Below are 17,627 nucleotides of genomic sequence, written 5' to 3'. Positions count from 1 at the left end.
AAAATATTTAACCAATACATTTATTAACTAGAATATATTTAAGAGGGATAGGAAACTTCTTGCTGTTGCTCATCACAGCAGTTTAAATAAATAACTAGATCTGGCCACAGACAAACCAAGAAGCTCATAAGTGACAGAAGAATAATTAATTATGTATTATCATGCAAAAGGGACATGGAGTGCCAGACAAAACAAATACTTCCTTCTCTCCAGAATAGCTCATACCGATTTAGTAACAGCCTCTTTTCTTGCCAAGTCAATAGCACACAAGAGCTGGAGGTAGTTGTTACTATCCAAATAGCCACTATCTGGTTTTCAGTCTGAAAGATTAAACTTCAATGTTTATTAACTAAGTGCACCTTCAGAATTAACAAAATAACCTTTACACTTTCATTCACGGCACACCTACTAAAACAGATCCCATAGGTACGCTGATCAGTTGCCCATGCTGTTTTGTCAGTGATTACAGCCTGACTGTATGCCATTAACAGCCAAGAAGCAGCAGATTTCTCAGCATCCTCTCAAGAGATTCTAAATATGTCTGTTATGCTCTGCTGTCTTCCAGTGCAAAGTTACACAGCTTACTTGTGAGTAGTTAAAAGCTGAACTGTTTCATTTTGCTTTAGGAGGATATAGAGAAAAAAAAATACCTCAATCCTTTGGGTGTGGTTCTATGTGCAAACCAATGTAAACTGTGCCTGCTGCAGTCCTGCCCCGTGTGCAGCCAGCCGCTCATCCTGCTCTGGGTACAGATGGCCACATCATCCCCACTCCCTTCTTTGCACTGGCACTGACGCACTGCGCGTGTGCCAGTCTTGTCTGGGAGATTGCAACACAGTGCCGAGAAGAGCAGCTGCAAGTGTCCTGAAGTGCCCAGTTTGGCTTCACCCAAATTAGACCTGTAGACAGTTACCGGGTCTCAACCAGGAGCTATTACAGAAAACTGGAAGTTCTGGGGGCCACGATCAGATTCCCAAACTTTCGCATCTGAAAGTCTTGACTAGAGATGTGTTTCCCTGTCACTCCATTCCCATGGCAAGAACGGCAGGTTCAGTTCCACAGCTGGTTCACTGGCGTGCCTCCTCCGGTCATCTGTCTATTCCTCAACCATCTTTCAGTTATCCTGCCGTGAAGTATTTGCCATGCAGATGCTTGCAGTATTAAACCTGCAATAGCGCTGTCCGAATGTACAGGCAGGGATTACAAAGCTACACACAATTGTGTAATTCTGATTACCTATCACTGCCAGAGTCACTGCAAAGGACTGCTCTGTGTGCCCCCTCCTATTTGTTATGTGATTCTCAGCTTCCTTTTTTCAAGGGAAAAAAAATAATAAAAATGCATTAAGTTCTCAACACGCTACTTTGCAAATCTTGTTTTCTACCATCCATATTCTTTGAGAACCCCTCCTGAGTTAGTCAGCAAAGACCTGAGGCTTCAGTTCCTTCAGGTGCACACAAAAGCTCCCAAAAGGTGCAGATAATTAAAAAATTTGGCTAACTAAAGTGAATGACAGAACTTTTAATGAGAATCTTCTCATCTTTGCCTTTCTCAGCATCTCCCCAGACATCAAAACCTGTCTCCCCACAATGCATCTTAGTGATTTGGTAACAATCTCCTATAACACAGATATACCCATAGTGCCTGGGTATGTATTATCACCTTTTCTCCCTTGTTATCTGTCATTCTCAAGTTATATCACCTCAAAATTTTAGTTTGAAACAAGAACTGTATCGCCTGTCCTGTGAACCAGTATGACCCAGCAGGTCTTTAACTAAATAATGTAAAATGTGGGTCTGCATCATCATTTATGGGGAAACACAAAGCGGTTCAGAAGAAACATGTGTCTCCTGACTTCTCATGAAGCCCTTTTCATGCCCCAGTCCCCATCTCTATGTCTGTACAACAGGCTAGAGGAGACTTGGAAAAAGGAATTAAGAGTACAATGAGAACAGTCAACCCCTTGATTAGCAAGAAAAAAAGAATTTGCACTCTGGACGGTAGATGTGAGAATCAGAGGGGTGCTGTATTATATATATATAATTTTTTTCCTCCTAAGTCCTTCTGTACAGCCTAGAGAGTGCTATGCTTTTTTTTGTTGTTAGAGTTGCTAGTGACTACAGCAATACAAATACCATGAGAAATGAGAGGTGCTATAGTAATTAGTTGCTCATATGCAATACAGAAATACAATGTAGTTACATGAACACTTGAAGTAAGGACATGAGTAAGATGCCTTGTTATTTTAAGGCTGTAGAAACAAACACGCTTCAGTCTGTAGTGTTTCTGTTTTACCAAACTCAACTGAAAATACACAGTTTAGACTGTAACAGGCTTTTACAATTAGAAGAGTTTTGTAAACACTTATCTGCAGCTTAAAAAGGAAAATAGTTTTAAAAGAAATTAGGAAAAATGATCAAGAAATACAAATAAAATTATGATGTTTGTTTGGTTTTAAATTTGCGGGCTAGAAAGCTATTTGGGAAGTTACAGAAACCCAGGGTGAGTGTTGAAATGGCTCTCAAAATAATTGCCCTTATAGATTTTTGTTCTTTTGAAAATGAACTTATTCTCCCTCTTTGTAAAAAGTAGGTTCTGAGCATCTGCTGCCAAAGCAGCACACTTAGCTAATACTTGGCAACGCTAAGGGGGCCAACCCTAGCGCTCCGAGTACTGACAGACATCCAACAACATCGGGTATTGACTCAGCTCTCACATCGCTCTTTCACACTCCCTTCCTCTGGCCTGCCCTGCTACCACAGTGTAAATGCTCAATAAAACAACCCATTCACCTGGTGTGTCAAGAATGGAAAACCTGACGCTTGGAGGTTGTTATTTTTGTCTCACGCAGCACTTGAACTGACTGCAGCCTTCAAGTCTTAGTTCTGAATGCTTGGTTAGAAACAGGCTTTTTCATCTTTCTTACAAAAAAATACTGCCAAAACATGTCCTGAAATCAAGAGAACTTTAAAAACAACACTTCCTTCTAAGTGGTTTGTGCTGGATTTATTTTACAAGTTTATTTTAGAGTGTTCTGGAACACTTCTAAATGGTATTTTTAGATATCAGTGACTGTATCTCTAATTGCATTTTCTTATTTCTCTCAACCAAAGACTCCCTGCATGCTACGCATCAGGCAAAAGCCATTCTATGCTGCAATCTCCTTGCTGCCACCGGTAATCCACAGACACTGTATGTACTGGCCTACCCATTTAAGTTCCTCTTTCACGTTTTGAAGAGAACCCATAGTAAGCATACTCTGACCTATTCAGATTTAAATTGTAGTTTAAATTAGAGGTCAGATTCTGCACTTTGAATAAATAGAGAAATTTTTTACACTGAACATATACCATGTTTCTTTATTGCCAGTTTAAGATAATGGGTTAGCCACATTTTGATAGCCTTCCCAAATAAAGTTTATACAAGGGGACAAGTTTTTGTAGAAAACTGATTCAGGGAAAACAAAACAACCCCTAGCCTACATGTGACAGTGTCCAAATGGAATGGAAACTCAACAACTTGAGTAAAACGTTTTGGTTTTAATTACAATGGTGAATTATAGAATAGCTCTAATGAAGACAGTGGGTTACTCTGGATTAATAACAGCATAACCTAAGGCCAAGCTCTAATGTTCAATGATTATTTCTCCTGTAAAAAGGTACAGAAAACTACTTAAGGTGAAGACAAACATGTTTCTCACACTGAGTAAAAATATTTTGCTATATATTAATAAGAGGTCATAATACACAATGACCAAGTACACAATGACCTCATCATCATTTATTGGCAAACCCCAAACCCATGAAACATAATGACATGGCTAGAGTGCATGGTAAGAAACCACTTAAGTCCAACTTGTGGCAAACATACTGTAAACTTGAACCAGTTTTAGGTATTATATTATCCAATAAATTTATAAACCAAACCCACTGGTCTTGATGATAAACGTAACAATTAAAATACTGGCCTTTCAAAGATACTTCTGCTTTTCACTCACCCACACCCAAACATAAAGTCTTTGGGACTAAAAGAGTATATGTACATTAAATATTCCCACATTTTGTTTTAGAAAATAAAAATGTAGTTGCACATGTTTATAGATACTTGTTCTGTTATTTTGCTGTTACCTTATAAGTGCACTACAGGGAAGAGAAGAAACAATCTCTTTCAGGTAGGGATTTTGGGGGAACATCTCAAATAACTTCAACATTTCTCATGTATGGTTCTTGAAACCATGCTGCATAATACAGCTGTAATGACCATGAGATATGACCATGAACAGTAACACCAAGTTCTCTGGTAAATTTATTTTAGTTTCAAGTAGGTTCAATGTACAGGTAGAAAGTTCTTTTAAGCTGAAACTCCAGGAATTTGTGGAATATTTTTAGGCTTAACCAAGGCTGCTGGTCGTATCTCTATTTTCTATTGAGAAAATAAGACAGACTAAAATCCCATTAATGCTGTTGGTTTTGTTAAAAAAAAATAATCACTGACACAAAATGTGTTACAGTTATTTCTCTATACACAGCATCCCATCCTTAAAAGACTGCCTTCACAGTAGATGAAAAACAAGAAAAGATTTCTAACAGAAATACTTGTTGTAAGGCCAGAATACAGAGCTTCTGCAGCAGTTACACTTCAGCCTCACTGTTTGTGCTGGGTGACTGTACTGGTTATTTATCTTTTTAACTTATGTTAACTGTTCTTATGAATAGAAGTATTAGTTCAAGTTAGAAACAAAAACTGAACTCCATCAATAAAGTTCTGTATAGAAACAAATATTAACAGCCACCAACAAAATCACTTAAACTTTCAATACACTAACTGGCTATATTAGAATAAATAAAAGTATTAATTGCATCACCTTACTTGATACATACTTCAATTTTGTTTTATTTAGAGCAGGTCACTCTTGAAAAAATTCAAGTCTTTTAGAGAGACTTTCTTAGATGTCTGGGAATGGACAAAGCACTTCATTAGATCACTCATTTATCTCCTGTTGCCCTGTTTACATTCAGGACAGGTCCAGTAACTTAATGTCTTAAAGATGAAACCACATAATTATTTACATTAAACAAGAGAATGAAAGGCTGAGTCAAAGCTACACATGGAGACAAGAGAGTTCGGGTGTATCATTAGATGCCATTTCTGTCAAGATGCTTGCTCTCTTTCTTCCAAGTTACCCTCTGCCCAGAAGAAAGGCATTTCTGACAAGGGAAAATTAGAAACAAAGTCCTTTGAAGCCAGTAGCCCCTAAAAGGTAGTCAAATAAAAAGTTTCAAAGGAATACAGTATAACAAATAAATATGATTTAACAAAACATCTGTTAAGGATCAAATGTATTAAATTTATCATTCTGTCATAGGAAGGACTTACTGCATGAGGATTTAATTGTGCAACAGACGCTTTAAAGAAGGCAAAAAAAAAATCTTAATGGAACTTAATGTGAAAGAATAAAATCATAAAGAAGGGCAAAGTAATGTAAAACTTCCTAAGCTCTAACTGTACTTTGCTTCTAATACAATTTGTCCAGAATGCTTTAAAAAAGCCCACAATCTGTAGAGTTAATACTAATATGCACATAAATCAATAGGACTAGGTCAAGTCTGCCTTTCCTTACTGCATGAATGAACATGAAATAGGAGGCAAGGAGTGAGCCTCTGTAGTTCATTTCATAAAATGGCATTGACACATGGCCTTTCAATGCCATTTTATGAAGGTCACTGCAGAAGGTGAAGGGGAAGAATAACAAATAAAATGAATAAAACCTACAATAGAGAAAAGGGGAGGAGATATCAGAGTACAATAAAGTATTTTAAGTCCACTATACATGCTAGATGTAGTGCTCTGAAGCAGTACCTCCAAACAGATAGTTGTTTTGCTAGATCAGCAAATAAATAAAAATTGATCTAAGAATGCCATGTAGAATGTAGAGTTCCTCTTTGCTTCTATTTTTGCTTGATGTCCGCATTTAGTTTTAAAATATAGACAGTTCTCACTAAGGCTGTGATCAACAGATACGTTTCTATGATATAACAAGCAAATAGGTTAATTAATATAAACCAGATTAAACACAGGTTAAAGGAAATAAAAAAAAAAAAGCACACCGTGCCACAATGGCTGAAATCTCTGTATTCATGTACTAGTCCAGTACAGTAAAATGCAAAAGTGGTATTGATTATGGACCATGAGGAATGAAACTGGACAAAATGATATTACTGGACCTGTAAAGATTAAATTTAAAGTACTATACAGTTAAAAGATATATAAAGATATAAAAATGTAGTCCTGTTAACAGCATGTGGTGCCAAAGTTGTTTGCATTAGGCTCCGGCACAAAATAAATTGCAGCAATTATTCATTTAGCATACAAATAGTCTCATGCTTTCAGCTCCCCTTATGTAAGCATTTTATATGAAGTTGCTTTCAAAGCACCTTTTCTCATCTAAAGTTAGCTCACAATATTTCAAATAATTACCTGAAACTGATATAACGCTCAGAGTTAAGAAGTTTCAATTTCCCTAATAGCTCAATTTTATCGCTACTTTCTCCACAAGTTCCATTCCTTCTAAATATATTTAAAATCTTTTTAGATGTTTTACAGTCTCATTGATACAGAAGAGACAAACAGTCCTCCAAAGTTTGTATGACCCTGGAAGATGCCCAACTCTAAGTATCTTGCCCGCATGTCCAGACAAAACCAGTAAGCAATAAATAGCATTGCACAAGGCACTTGCTTATTGCGTGAGCTGGGCAGCTATGGTGTTAGGTGGTGACAAACTCAAGTGCTCTACTTTCTCCTTCTCATAGGGCTCATATAGCTCCCTAGTGAAAAAATACAACCTAGCCCACTCACAGAGGTTTTATGTATGTTTGACTATAGTCAAAACCGCATCTACTTGAAATTCAAAATCAAGGGGGGGGATGGGAGAGAACACCACCAAAAAGTATACGGCCTGTTTTTATCCAGTCAAGATATTTCTTTCCAGCTACATCATAGGCACCATGCTTTAAGAGGAGTCCACAGCTGTTTTAATCAGCTGACACTACTTTCTAGGTACAACATACCTCTATTGGAAGCAAAGAACCTTTTACTGCAAATGCTAAGTTCTGTGCTTCCCAAAATATTTGCTTTATTTTGATAAGTACATATATAGCATATATGTACAAATACCTATCTATACATTTCACTGACAGCTTGTTCCCTCTGCATCAGAGCCAAATAGCATCAGGGGAAAAAACAGATAACAAAGGTGGCTAGTAGCAGGCTGCCACTGCTGTTTTCTCTTGGTCATCCTCCTATCAAGCTTCTTGGATCCAGCCAGGAGCATATGGCTGATGGGATTAAGTGTGGTGACAGCCCAACTGTGGCTGCCGTCTTCACAAGGACCTCCATCTTCTAGCCACAGGCTTATTAGGTTGAGGAACTGGCTGGAAAAATGCATTCAGGACCAGTTATAAGATGAAGCTGGGGTTTTACCCAAAATGAATTTGTCTCTAAAGGGAAAACCAAAAAGCCTAACCACCAATTCTCAAGCTTAGCTGTATATTATTTAGAATAAAATTTGCTAGAACACATACTTAGCAATACTCTCTTAACACCTCGATTACACATTACTCTCTGCGTGAGGAATATAATCAAAGAATCTTGCTATTCAAAAATCCTTTTCGCATTTCATACTCAGACCAACAGTGAAGACACAGATCACAGTTCGCTTCTACTGTAGTAGCCTAGCACCTCTTATTTATGATAGTATTTTCTTGTAGTTCAGGATCAAAATTACGTAGTAATCTTTTCCTTATCTTAAAAATTTCTCGATGATAATGTGAAAGAAAATAGTTTAAGACTGCATAATGAGGAACTTTCCCAATACATAAGACAGATTTAAAGTTACTTGAATTAAAATTATGTTTTTTTTAAAAACTCTGGAATATTTAAGCATTAAAGGATACAAATAACTCAGCTCTTTACACCTCAGAAAGTCTATGACTGTTTATAAAAAAAGCCATATTCAGGTTAAGCCCAAGGATCAACATGCTTTTTAAATATAATTTACTTAAGACTAAAATTAATGCCAAATTCTTTCAGCTTGACACAAGTGATTTTAAAAAGTGCTACAAAATTCATACCATGCACTACATGCTGTAAAGTGGGCAGTGAACTGTTCCTAAATTAGCTATTCCCACATAAGACTTTACTGGAGTGAATATTTAAGAAATTATCAAGACCATTACAATTTCCAGTTACTCTGAGTCTGTTCTTGATGTGATGCTCCTATTTCACAACTTTAAACAGAACAAAAATATTTGCTTACATTATATTTTAAAGAGGAATGTGACTTTATTACAGTTTTAGTAAAGCTCAGTCTGGTAGTCTAATTCCCCTTTCTCTCCCAAGTTGTTTTGATCTCTTAGTCAAAAGAATTCAGATTAGGATTTTTTAAACGTACTATATCACTGAACAGATGTTAATTAACATGAAATATTAATCTTGTTTCAGATGATTGGTAAGCATAGTAACTAAATTTTAATGTTAAAAAAAGGAAAGGAAAAGCATATGCCACATAAATAATGCATGAAAAATGGCAAACTTGTTTTTCCACCTGTTACTTCATTACTAGTATATATGAAGACTGCTGCAGACATTTTTTTTTTTTTTTTACACAAACATATAAACCCACAATATATTAAGGTACGTATGCCAGAGACTGATCTTTCATAGGGCCTTGAAAGCCTTACATACAATAGCTTTTCAGGCTTGAGCTGCAGTGGTATCAGGCAAGTGAGTTGTAATCCTTGCACAAGTCAGGTGCAAAAAAAAGTTGCAATACAACCACAAGCCTGAACTTGCCCGTACGAAGCTCTGCTGTTTTTAGGCAGATTAGTTAGGAAAGATCATAAAACAGAGCTAATTTTTATTTTCCAGCAGGACTGGAACACACAAATCATGCTAAACAGCAAAACCTGAGGTTCTTTACAGGTTCCAGTACTAGAAAGGATATATATTTAAGATACTATAAACATTGTATTACATTTGATAAAATGCAAGAAATCACTGCAATTTTTATTACAGCACTTTGGAACTGACACCAAGTTTCACAGTATTAATAGGGTCAAAAAAAAATAATTGCCCAAATTGTTAGTTGTGTCACCTCCCCCCCCCCCCGCCCTTAGGAATGTTAAGGACATCTGCAACTGATAGTGGATATTTTTTTTGTTTTGTTTAGAAATAATTCATCAGGAAGAGCTGGCTGTACATACAAAATATTGTTGCACTTTCAGTTAAAAAGATTTACAAGGTAGTTATATACACGATGTCATTTTCTTCATAATGTTGTCATTTACTTTCCATTTATTTCTCTTACCATGAAGACAACTAAACATATTTTCTTTTCACCAGCTTTTAGGCTTATTTCTTTGCCAACAGACATGCCTGGGGGTAGTGGTGAAGAAACACTAAGATTGCTAAGCCTCAGCCAAGAGGGAGCAGCCTGCTGCACTAGCCCTAACACCTTCTGATCATACTATGCTCAGCCAGGTTCAAAGAGCTGCCAGGGAAGACATGCCCGCTGTCAGTGCCTGCTGTCACACTTCAGGTTACTCTTTTCTAGGCAGACACTAGCCACAATCTAAAAAACACTGCACGTACACACTGGTGAAGTTCAGGGTGCCCTTGCCAGGGTTTCCACTGCAAGATGGAAGATGTCTTCGCTATGTGTGAGACTCATCTGAAATTTAGCTGTTCCAATACAGTTAGAACATCTTTAAGGATGCCCTTCAGGGTATTTTCACGATTTTCTCAGGCCTTTGAGGCACAGTGTGAAGATATCAAGGAGGCTCACACTCGCTGTGTTTTGAATATCTAATTTTTCCCACGAGGGTGCGTGGTCACATGTATCATTACGGATGTTCTGTGCTAAACTCCAGAATCACGGTACAGAAGTAGGTGACTTACAGCAGCAGCTGCAAAGACACTTGCACTGCTGTCACAGCTCTAACACTAACCGTAACACTGTAAGGATGCACCACAAGGAACAGTACTGCCAGTGCTACCTATGAACAGTTAACCACCCTGAGAAATTCAGGGCTATATACTGGAAGAGTGTTACACCTGTATCTTATCACTGACTACAATCAGGAGAGTCTGCATCAGTTTACAGGTTGCTGTAAGGTCAGGGCAGGGCAAGAATAAAATATCTATACTGGACAGAAAAATGCGACCAATTATCTAGAATTTAATCTGAAAAAATAACTGGAAGTCCTACGAATATCAGTCTTCTTTTCTTCCCCTGCTGCTACTGCAATCATTCCCAAAAAGCCTTGTATATTTTCATATTCTGCTCCTCCCTTCAGCCATTTGAACCAGAACATTTTCACCTTATCTACAAGTCTTCCTAACAGGAGTTACAACATGACTGTACACAGAACAAACTTTTTTTCTGGGTAGTCCTGTAAGGACAAGGTGCAATATCAGTTTTTAAGCATTTACATGATTTATGTTTAATAACAAACCCACCTCTTCTTCACCCCATTTCTTGGTAAGATTTATATTTTAGCAGGGAAGGATTACAGAATTTAAACCCACCAAAAGATCTTGAGCTAACAACTTTGTTCAGCTTCACTGTATGATGCCACATGATCACTCATTGTCCAAGACATGTTTTGTGGCAACCCTCTTCACTAATTATTTATTGTTTTGTGATTTTTATTCGTTTGTTAATTATAGGTCTGGATATCAACATGGTAACAGGTTTCTCTTGCCTTTCTTTTTGGTTTATTAATGGCACAGTGCCAAGTATTCACCACCACTCATTAACATAAACTTGCAGGAGCTTTTGTCAGGCCATTGGCAGGGCACATGCTTGTGTGTGAATATCTGAATAGTTAAATTGATTTATAAATCAGTGAATATATACAGCTTCCGATAGCTCTACAATAGATGATCAAGCAGATTATTAGATGTGGAGTTAAGCTGTTCATATTTAAGAGTCTAAGACTGAAGACCTTCTTCCAGCAGACTTTTGTTAAAAGTTTGCATGCAGAATACTGAACATCAAAAGCCACAATACTGATTCTAGAGGGGGAAAAAAATTGTCACTATGATTGTTTGGCTCATTTTGACCTTATAAAGTAGAACTATAAATAGCAGAAGGTTTCCACTAATCCAGTCACTATTTTCATCAGTAGAAACATATCTAGACAGGCTGGCACATCTCCTTCCATCTTTCTTTAGCAGATCGGTGGTTCTCATAGCACAAGCCCAGAATGTTACTGTAAAATTAGAAGACACAAAAACCTCACTCCTGTATAAACACAGACTGCTTTGTATTTTCAAGGTAGCTGTCTGTGTACTTTTTACAAGAAAAGAATGAAGTGGCTTCTTCCAATGCAACTTCATTATAAATATAGTAGAAGAGTGTTTTATTAATGCTCCATAGCAAAAGCTGGCCTGATTCTAACTACTTGACTGCAGCCTTTACACTAATTTCCCAGAAGTTTCCACCAGATGAGGTGCTAAAGGGGTTCTGTTGTTGCTGGCACACTTCCCTTTCTATCCAACATCACCTATTCCAAAAGCAGAACATTTCTACTATAGAAGAGAAGACACTGATGCAGTAAGTAAGATGGGACAAGATGACAGATCTCTTCTTTAGTTTAAATGAGCAGGTGAAGAGAAGAGTGCTCGGTGTCATCTTTCCAAGACAAGTGAAATATGATTCCAGCTGAAAGGGTCAATTTAATGTTATTGTAAGCCAACAACACTGCCCCCCCCCCCCTTTTTTTTTTAATTGGTGTGCAGCTAGCTACATTCATCCTAAATTATGGAATTTTCTCATTTTCTGCTTGGCTTTCTCAACAGTGAGAGTGCCACTTAAGTGCTATATCACAGAAGTAGCAAGAGTGCTACAGCTTTGAAAAGTACCTGCTCAAGTGGCAATTTTGCTTATTAATCAGGAAGGAAATAGACTGGTTTGAATGACAAATACTTGCAAGATAGTGTTTAAAAAAGGTGGTGTTCCCTTACATTACAGTCCAATTAGAAATTTTTCATCAAGGAGGTATGTTCTTTTTAGCAAAAATAGAATTTTCCAATTCAGTTCCAAAAATTTTTCAATACAAGTTGTCCACTTAAAGCTCAGTTTCTGATATCTAAATTATCTCATTTCTGCAAATAGAAATGGGGGCGGGGAAAGGGGGGGAAGAGAGTGAGAGAGGAAGAAAGAAGTCCACAGGGTTTCTCTTAGTTGGAAATGTAAAATGAAGTGGTTATCATTAACAAAAATAATCAGACAGAACTCTCTATAGATTGAACTTCACACTAATTACATTTGTATTAAATTTACATTATCAAATTGTTAATCATTAGGTTGCTTTTAAAAAAAGCTAGAAAAGTTACCAAAGGATCTCTATGCTCCTGTAAGACATTATTGAAGAGCTCTAACTTACTAGCTTACTCGCATAGATTCATAAGAAATACTAACTATTGGATAAATTGCAGGTCTATTCACTAACCATTAGCTTATTTTCTTAACTGACTAATGGTTTATCAGCCTTGACTCTCAACCTAACGTGCAGTTACCCCAATAACTATAGACATTTGGCTAACTGAGGAGAAACGTAAGGGGTCTCAAAAAAAAGAAACATGCATCTAAAGAACCCCTGCCCCAGTTATCCGTATCACAGTATTACTGTAATTACTTTATTACTGTGTATTACTCTAACACTTCATAATTGAGATTTTGCCATGCTTTGTCAAATACAAAGTCAGAGACCTTTAAAAAACCCACCACTTTATGAGCAAACCTGCACCGCATGAATATGTTCAAATACTGTCTTTTAGACCTGAAGAACAGCCCTTTCTTTTGTGCATAAGAGAAATATGAAGTTCAGGGCTCACCCTCCATCAGGCAGAAATTCCACCTACTGTGTGCACCATTAGAAGTTTTTGGGTTTTCTTCTCCACAGCTCTCCCTATCTCATGAGTACCACGACACAGAAATCTTTCAGTCCAATACTTGCTTCTCTAGATTACCTGTAGTGGTTTTTAAACAGAAAATTTCTCCTGAAAAGAACTCAATTTGTTTCTGAATTCTTGCATTTCAGACTGTAGATGAGCATAAGCTTTTGCATACCTGTTTCCAGATAATTTTGAACAGAATGAGACTATGAAAAAAAAGCCTATAACAGAGTAATCTTTAAGTAAACTATCACTCTTGGTTAGATTAGGGAAGAGATTTTATCTCCTCTGATTTTTTTTGACATGCTGAATTTCTACATTTTAGTTTCACTGGTCAAGAGCATGCAATGTAATATTTTTCTTACAATTTGGCTTTTAATATTTTGACAAACAATGAACATTTTACACTTAATAGTTCTTGAGGCATAAGCTCTAGGTACAGACCCATAATGTAATTGTGACTGCTATAGATACAGTTGCCACACAACAAATTGGGACTTTACACCCACAATATAATACATGAGTGTAGCTAAAATAACTGGCAGGAGCTGAACAGGATAGTTAGGAAGATATGAGGAGGAGTATAAAAATGGGTGAGCAGCAAAAAACTTCCTGATTCCTTGAGGAAGAGAAGGCCACAAAGACTGTGTTACTAGAAGAGAGTTATTATAAGCACTATAAATTGCTAAGACAAAGCCTCATAGACCTGTATTTTTGGCAAGAAAAAAGACATTTCCAACACATCATGAAAGTTACTATTTTAACACCATCAGTGGTATAGTAGCTACATGAAATTATTTTTAGTGCATTACTCAAACCCAAAATTTTCTTGTGCTGATGTGGTATGCTGAAATTTAAAATGTTAATAATTAATACTATTCAAAGTGTGCAGTTTCTCATTTCCTATCTTTTTTTTCCTAGTAGGATTTCCAGAAGGTGCCTAGGAAAGAGATAAGCAAATTCTGTATTGCAGAATAACTTGAACTCAAAATTCAGGTTACATTCCTAAAAGCTTATAGCCAAGTCTGAGGAACTACAAGCTGAGAAATTTAGGGGAATAAAAAATTAGAAAGAACATTGACCTAAACTGACTTATCTCATATACTGCACTCATAATACAATCCTTATGGATATTACTCTGCTTCCTCAACTAACTCATATTAAGTTATTCTGTATTGAAACAATTCAGAGAGCTCCAACCACACTTGGAAGATACAAATACTTAGTACAAGAGCTTGAAACAGCTGGAATATCTAGATTTCCATTTCATACTTGTGTTTCCTCCTTCTGCTCCAATCTAGTTCGACAGAAGAAAGCACTCTGGCATTTTCACTTGATTCTTTTTGCCCCACTAATTCTCTGCCCACTATGCATTTTACCTTCTACTTCAAAAATTTTCTTCCCCGTTTCTTTTCCATTTCTACCCTGCTGTGGGGTTGGTATCCATTTTACTGTCCCATTACAGGAAGACCATGCTCTGTGTTTCCTTATGAGAAGGAAGGATTTACTGTGGTTTTGATACAGATCTTTACATCACACTTGGCAGTAAATATGCTCTAGGTCACCCAGCAAGTTTGGGTTTGAACTGTAAAATGACTCAGTGCAATATTCCAGTAATGATGCCACATAAATTCTAAGGAATACTCTGTTTTAGCTATCCGAGCCAAACAGTCCGTTCATAATTACGTGTAAGAAGTTTAATGCAACACAACTGAGTTTAGCATAATGCATTATTTTTCATCTGCCACTACTAAAGGTGAAGCAGCTACAGGAAAGACCTGAAAACTTGGTTCCTGCCTCATTCCTCTGTTCATTATTCAGAAAACTGATTTTAGTATGAACTGTGTCTGCAAGAGTTACAGCTTGATATACTAACTATTGGAGAAAGGGGGCAAAATCTTTTCTAACACCTTGTTAAACAGCCAAAAAGCACCTAGTGGCTGATGGGTAAAATGCAGAGCTAACTGAGGAGGCATGTACATTTAAGACTAGTCAAATAATTAATTGGCAGATCTGCTTTCCCTTCATTTCTGCTGTAGATGATACAATGAGGTAAAAAAACAGGACTGTGGATTTCTGACCACTATGAAGTCTTGCTATCCATACACCAGTTGTCCTTACTGTGGTTAAACTGGTAAACCATGGAGGGGAGGAGCTTGTTTGTTTCTCAAATATTAAAGCATTCCAAAACACTTTAGAACTTGGTCATTGCTGGCTGATCTAATTGATTGTGAAGAGCCAGGATAATCTATTAAGTATCAAAAATTATAATTATCTCCTACTGACATCTCTGGGAATGTTGCTATTGATTTCAGTTAACACAGGATACAGGAAGAGGCCTTACAATGTAATTTCAAACAAGGGAAAAGTAAAAAGTTACAGAAATATTCCAGATAACACAAACACATCAAGTTATGGAAATCACTCCTCTGCTTCTTTGCCAGACACCTTTAGACTGTCGCTCTTGTAAAACAAACTAGTGTGCCAGCTTCATGCTCAAGAGACTAGATGCCAAAAAAACCAGTTCACAGATCTATCACAAAACTCAACTGATGACTACTGACCTCTTTTTTGGCAAAGATAACAGAAGTATTATGCACAATAGAGCTGTTAGTGGTCAGTAATGTGTCTTTTGGCAAGTCTGAAGGAACTCATAGAAGAGACAATTCTAGTGGGCTGTGCCCACAGTAACTCCACTGGGGTTAATAGGGTCCACAAATGAGCAAACCGCAGCAGGTTTGATCTAGTTGTTACACATCTGATACTGCTAGCATGCATCTTTAATGTTTTTAAAATACAAAAAGATGCAGTAAATTGTTTTTTTTCTTTTTAAGCAAAGATATTTTTAGAGACATCTGGGGTATATCATATTTCTTTGCTAAATAGTTCAGTATTGTAGCCCAGCTTTAGAACAATTAAGGACTTTTTCAAGAAAATGAAAGTGATCTCTCACAGACTCCTAACCACATTATGCTGCCTTTTCCAAAGTTCATTGACTTTCCTTATCTCTAAATTAAGTATTCTATCAGAGGGTAAGCAGGAAAAAAGCCAGTTGCTGGTTTCCTTAAGAAGAAAAGGGTTTTTTTGCTGTTACAGTTTAAGTAGAAGATCAACAGTGTTAGAGGGCTGACCCTGAAGGTGGCCATGTGTCTCAATACAGCGTATCTAGAAAAAAGCTTATAATTACAGGGAAGAATCCATAGTTAAACAAAAAATATATTTTCAATCACAATTCTGTATTGTCCCCAATAATAGGGAAAACCAGTTATTTTCAGAATTCAGCTCAAGGCTACCCAGTGATAATGTTTTCAAACAAGCAGACAATATCCCATACTCATAACAAAGTTCAGTAGATTACTTCCATGAATTTCACCAACTGCTTGATTGCAAAAGTTATAAAAGTATCAACAAATGCATAATACAAGACCACACATGGTTATTTTTTTTAACTTTCTTATACTTCTGTTCTGTAGTTTGAAACCAGCAACTCTGCTTTCTGTAATCAACCTGCAAGGCAAATACAGAGCAGGACTGCATTAGGGCTGTTTGCTTTGTACTGTTTGCTGTTCTGCCGCTCCCAACTTTCAACACAGAATGTTAACACTCACAGAGAAGTGGTTTCAGAACAAATCATAAAAATGTATGGAAGGCACCTAGAAACCAGTGGCCACCATTCAGGAAGAGTCTTTGTCCTCAATTCTGCTTCAGCACGATCATTAAAAATCCCCAACTTTTACTGAAAACATCCTTTTTAATCAGATGAATTAACATACTATTGTGAGTTACAGGAGCAGATGCATGTTACGTCATGGAAAGATTCCTACGTTGCCCATACTCAAAAATTCAGAGATAAGACACTTTATCAAGTTATTTTTGTCAAAAAACAAATGAAGGCTTCAAACAAATGTTTCCTCTTTACAGTTCCCGCTTCTTTGTTTTTTGTAGTGACATTATAGACTCTTTTGTCAGAAATATTACAAATACTTTGATGACAACTTCACTTCTGTAGACTGAGCAGTATCATTTCAATGCTAGCCAAAGGAGTACAGAATGAAGCTGCTGCTGCTCTTTCAAAAATTCAGAAATTATTTTCAGGAAAGTACAGAATTTGGATTAATTTTACATTAATTTAAATATACTACCTCTTTGACTCTACAGTTTCTCTTTTCAAAGGCTTAACTAGGAAATAAATAATGCATCTGAGAACTTTTAGTTATATTCATCATCAAAAACAGTGAAGTAGAACTAGACTCTTTACAGTGGAACTCATCCAGAAAATTGTTTTAGTTTAGAACTGCTGTCATATACTAGGACTTCTCATACCAATATTCTGTACAGAAATACTTCAGTATTCATCTCTGTACTAATGAAGCCATTTTTTCCCATGCTTATTTATTTTAGAATCATGTGAATTTAAAAAAATACATGCTTTTGAATGCATAGGCAGAACTATATTCACAAAAATAAAAAATGTGATTTTGTCAAAACATAAGTGTCTTGAGAAATAATATACTTTGAAGGAATCTAATTCCTTCCACCTATGTGTTATTTAAAACAAAGCACACTTCTCCTGATCCTTCTCTACTTCACATTAGTTCTGTGAACTGCCAGCAGGAAAACAAGAATATAGTTTATATTTTGAAGTAATTTAAAAAAATGAAATTTCACTT

The 17,627-nt window shown here is 36.6% G+C and overlaps 1 protein-coding gene across 2 annotated transcripts in view; it reads right to left on the bottom strand.

Annotated features, from left to right (window-relative positions):
* BAIAP2L1 (BAR/IMD domain containing adaptor protein 2 like 1) overlaps positions 1-17,627 on the bottom strand; it is a 44,912-nt gene that overhangs the window by 14,136 nt on the left and 13,149 nt on the right. Inside the window, exon 1 of one of the 2 annotated variants that reach the window (XM_080382990.1) lies at positions 651-17,622. The exons of the other annotated variant lie outside the window; for it this stretch is intronic. The gene's annotated coding sequence lies outside the window, so the exon portion shown is untranslated. Of the gene's footprint in view, positions 1-650; positions 17,623-17,627 lie in introns of those variants that run through there. 2 annotated transcript variants of the gene reach the window in all.

Source organism: Falco punctatus (assembly GCF_963210335.1).
Source record: "Falco punctatus genome assembly, chromosome: 4".
NCBI classification, from domain to species: domain Eukaryota; kingdom Metazoa; phylum Chordata; class Aves; order Falconiformes; family Falconidae; genus Falco; species Falco punctatus.
Note: the sequence above shows the minus strand (reverse complement) of the source record. Positions and strands in the feature narration are given on the sequence as shown.